At 39.2% G+C, this 5,169-nt stretch overlaps 1 long non-coding RNA gene across 1 annotated transcript; it reads right to left on the bottom strand.

Moving 5' to 3' along the window:
• Positions 1-390: 390 nt before the first annotated feature.
• Positions 391-3,380, bottom strand: LOC136532093 (uncharacterized). Its single transcript, XR_010778171.1, has 6 exons — positions 2,335-3,380; positions 2,158-2,208; positions 1,970-2,058; positions 1,782-1,847; positions 674-763; positions 391-513 (listed from the first exon to the last, which is right to left on the bottom strand). It is a non-coding gene; the product is annotated as an uncharacterized lncRNA (long non-coding RNA).
• Between the last annotated feature and the right edge of the window lie 1,789 nt (positions 3,381-5,169).

Here is a 5,169-nt window from a genome sequence, read left to right on the forward strand (position 1 = left end):
GACACGCACATGTTTATAAAAAATTTGTTATAAAGCAAAAATATTATATGTTTTGAAAAGCTAGATGAGATGTTTTATATCAACTAATAAAAGGATAAAATTGATAAATAGTTGATCTACAGTACAAATTAAATACACTAATTTATTGAGTTGAACATATCGATCAGTAACTATGATGTTGTTCGGCTCATGGTTTCTATGGCTGCTGTTGATGCTGATTTGTTATGAGAGAAAAATAATGTTCCATGATTGAAAAGTAGTGTTGATTCTGGTTGATAAACACAAGTATATCTCATGATAACGAGCCTCCAACGGTATCAAATTTGAATTCATGAAAGCCATCGTACCAACAAGGTCAGGATGTGCTCCATATCCAGAAGGTCATCATACAAAAGGACCACTGCTCTGCTCTCTAGGTTGCAAGCCTCAAGTCTAAGACATTAATGAATCTAAACCAGGAAATATTTTCCCTGGCCTATAAAGACACCTTTTGTCTGGTTTGACCATACTAGACTGAAACAAGAGAAAACAGACCAATCCGTTAGGTAGATTATAGTGCAAGCCAGAAATGGAAATCATAGAATTTACATAAAAAAGTGATAGTGAATTCTTTCCCAAAATGAAGAAAAATAGCATAAGATTAATTAATTTGTAAAAGTGAATTAGGCATTACTTGTTTCTTCGATGATTGTCAGCGTACTTCTAACTTTTCCTCCAATATTCTTATTGAGTCTAAGTACTCTTGATGATTTTTTTTTTCATTCTGCATAAAAGGGAAATTGTTAATCAATAAATATAGAACCTGAGTGCCGCAGTTGCTACAAATTAATGTTCAAACAAAAAACATGTTTCAGAATGCAAATTTAGCATGTGTCAGTTGTCAAATGAGAAGAATGCCATTTCAACATGTGCTTCCATGATATATCAAGATTCATGAATGAATTTAATTTGTTTAACATGAGGAATTTACCTACTCCACACTGAACCAATCTAACCACGTATGTACATTTTCAAAAAAACTAAACTGCTTGTCTTCATCCTATCTTTGCCCCGTAAAATGAGCTGAGCTTCATATGTAATGTAAGACTGAACCTAGACTGCACAGGGTCATACCCAAGATACAGACAACATGTTAGTAACAATATCATTATGCTAAGCATAATAATTTATTCAATATTTTGAACTCTCTAGGTGATTACTATTTTCATAGTTGCTTTGGCATCTGTTTGCGCTCAACATCTATCAATGTCAACAATTGACTCATCCTGAAGAGTTTACAAATGTAAACCATGTCAACAATTCTACTGCTTCTTGCATCAATAATCTTTTTACAAGATATTAGAGCAACTCCATCCCAAGGTTTTTTAAGTGTATTAAACAATCACTGCATAAGAGGCTATGACAATCACTGCATAAATAGCATAAGAGCTTTCAGTTTTTTGTTGCATAACAAACAAACACTAACCAGATCATGCATGTGAACCTCGACAGATTGCTACCTGAAAATCTCATCAATTTTCTCTTTATTATGCTTGCTCTCCTAAAACCCATTTTTCCCCAAATGAAGCCAATTAAATAATCACAGTGCATGCAAAATAGCATAAAGGTTTCAGTTTTCCCAATGTTGCATAGCAAACAAACATTAACCAGATCGTGCATGTGGACTGAAAAAACCATTTCCCCCCAAAATGAAGCCATTTCAATAATTGCAGTCATGCAAATATAATATTGATGTATATTGATTTGAGAGAAGTTAATCCAAACATTTGCAAAGAACACACCAATCGATCTGCAGTGATTTCATCATCCTTGTGAATCTGATGGCTTTCCTCTGACACGTTGCCATCCTGACACCATTATTCAGAAGATTTTTCAGAGAGATAAGGTCACTACAACGACAGAACAGACACTGGTAATACCCCAATGAAATAAGTTATAAAAAATATGCATACAGAGCAGAAGCACTAACCAATGTACCGGATCCAATATCCGTGCTGCCTGCGCTCAAGTTCTCATCGGACTGAGATTAAGCTTCTGCACCAATGAGCCACCCTGAACCTATAAATTTGAACCGATTTTCCATGTAAAATTTCACCTGAAAAGGCAAGAATCTAAGAACTCACTTTCCATCAACGAATGCGATAGATGACAACTCACCTCCCCATCCTCGACAACTCAGCTATCCAAACATCCAAACCCTCTTCTTTCCTGCAAAGAATTCTTTTCAGCTCCAACGCCCAGGAAACTTTACAGATCATCTGATTCAATTTAATCAATTATAATTGATAAAGCTTAACAAATTTCAAAGCGGCTCTGCACAGATGTGAGACGTACGCTGGCAACCGGCGATCAGGCTTGTCCACGGCACCCTTCTTGCCAAGGCAACCACCTCTTTCAAAAGATCGTCTTAACACTCATGTTTTGTTAGATAAGGCAAGGCCCTGAGAATCAAGGGCAGTTGCCAAGTGACGCTAAGATAGATACTACTACAAAGTATAAAAATGAAACTATTTTCGTGATGATAATGTGTGGCTTCATATTACTATATGAATGGATACCATGCGTCCATGCCTAGAAATGACAACAACTGGTTCAAGAAAAAAAAAAGTAGACCATAGGAATCAGATTAATCTGTAGTGTAAAACACTGGCAAGTGATGGAGACAAAAAGCACTGCATTGTTTACCTGAAAAGGGCAGGGAACCAGATCGCCCAACAATGAACAATTGATCCCTTGCATCCGCTGCATCAATGGAATAGTACACTGACAATTCAAAGATTAATTTATCTAGCAGTTCACTAAACATTTATCGATCTCTAGTCCAGACTTAGAAGTCAGCCATAAACAAACACGAGACGATGAGATCAAACCAATATTGCATCTACTCAAGCAGATAAAGTACACAACAGGAGATGGAGGAAGGAAGAGGGTTGTCTCACAAACACAGATGCTGCATCAGTAGAAAACTAATCACACCACCTAGCCTCCTGGCGACAGGCAAGCAAGGTGCCTGCGACGAACCGTTCACAAACACAAAACGGAAATTTCAGGCCGCCATGAGGCAGGCGACTTGCATTGGGCAGTGGCGGTGGCGCCATGGCCTACGTGACCTTGATCTGGAAGATGGCGTCACGGAGACAACCCTCCGGCCTCAGCCTTCGTGGCAGTAGGACGCTCGGTGATTGCGGCAGTCGGACGCTAGCACGGGATGGGGATGGAGCCAGCCGTCGTGTCACGCCCTCGCCGACCAGGGCGACGTTCGTCTTGTACGGCGGAACCTCCACGTTCTCCTGGTACGTCCCGGCCTTCACATGGATCACGGAGGGACGCGGCGGTTATTTATTATTACGCGGGTAGATTTCGTCGGTGAGGAAAAACGGGGAGGCGGGATCACGACGGAACGGTTTAGAGGAGCGAAAAGCATCACAAAGGAACGCCAGGCGGCGGGTAGGTTCGTCGTGGGTAAAAAAAATCGGAGCGGGAAGAGGGATCGGTGACCGATCACAACAACAGGAAAGCGTGTTTCGTCACATAAGTATCGTCCTTTTCATCTTGGGGTCCGTCTGTCAGATCTGTATCAAGCGTCGGATGTAAAATCTAAACACATCCGAGGGTGGAGATAGTAGGTGGGTAGGGATGTTGGGTAGTGTTTAGTTCCCAAAATTTTGCAAATTTTTTCAAGATTCTCCGTCACATCGAATCTTTGGACGCATGCATGAAGCATTAAATATAAATAAAAAATAAAACTAATTACACAGTTTAGACGAAATTCACGAGACGAATCTTTTAAGCCTAATTAGACTATGATTGGGCACTAATTGCCAAATAACAACGAAAGTGCTACAGTACCATTTCCCGAAAATTTTCGCCAACTAAACCAGGCCTTGATTGGTGATGTGAAATGACTATAGGACATTTGTGATGCACCAAATTATGTGCATACAAAATATTACATAGTGTTTTTGACCTTCTATATTTTCCAGCACAGATATGCTGCATCGCTTCATCATGAATATCTATGTTTCAAATCCAACTCGTGAATTTGTAAAATCAAAACGCATCCGAGGGTGGAGATAGTAGGTGGGTAGGGAGTTTTTAGGTGACTGGTACCTTCCAATCCATTCGCTCCTTTATAGTATATATTGAAATATAATATAATAGAAAAAGTAAAAATAGGTTGATTTTTCGTCTTAGCTCGTTAAGTTTGGTTTGAAGTTGGTCTCAAACATTGAAGAAGCCATGATTAATAAGATTATGTCAATTTCAAAGAAAGCTTGAAAAAATATAGTTGGCTCGTTATCCATCTAAAGATAATGCTACTTTTAGCCTGACTTTGAGTTAATTATTAGGTACTCCTGGATATGGCCAAATTTTGATTTTTAGGAGTGAATTATTAGGTACTCTGGGAGACACTACCGGAAACACCTAAGTTTACCGAGTGTCCCAAAGACGACACTCGGCAAAAACAAAACTCACGGCATAAAAGTTTACGCCAAGTGCTGACACTCGGCAAACAACAGACACATGACAACTTCATGTCCGGGGTAACATCGTCGACCTCCGTTATCATTTTGCCGAGTGTCACCCGTTAACACACGACAAACCAACCTATATGCCGAGTGTCAACATACAACACTCGGCAAATCCTGCTATATGCCGAGTGTCAGCATATGACACTCAGCAAACAATTTTTTTTTGATTTTGCCCCCCAAACTTTTTGTACTATTGTCTTACAATACCTGTTGCTCTGTGTTGAAGTTTTGTACATTTCTAAGTTATTTTACTATATTTCGTCAATTTATTTTAGTCAAATGAATTTTCGGTAATTTTTTTGATTTGAACTGCAAGTGCTTCGAATATCCGAAAAAAGTGAATAAAAAATGATATTCTTGTCACTGAGTCTGTTTTGAGACCGTATCCAGGGCCATACCAGAAATTTTGAACATTGTGTTCGCGAAACATGAGCAGAAACGCGTGGCGAAAAAGTCTGAAAATTCTATAAAAAGCAAACGAAGTCTAAAAATCACGGAATTCGTCGAGTTGTCATGATATCATACGTGGAGGCTATGGTAAAAAATTGAGAGTGTTTCGGCAAAGTTGACACGTACGCTGCTTACAAATCGGATCATCTCCAGAGAAGTTTCTGAGATTTGAGAAAGATCCGGTACG

This window comes from Miscanthus floridulus, unplaced genomic scaffold, assembly GCF_019320115.1.
Source record: "Miscanthus floridulus cultivar M001 unplaced genomic scaffold, ASM1932011v1 fs_520_4_5, whole genome shotgun sequence".
NCBI classification, from domain to species: Eukaryota; Viridiplantae; Streptophyta; class Magnoliopsida; order Poales; family Poaceae; genus Miscanthus; species Miscanthus floridulus.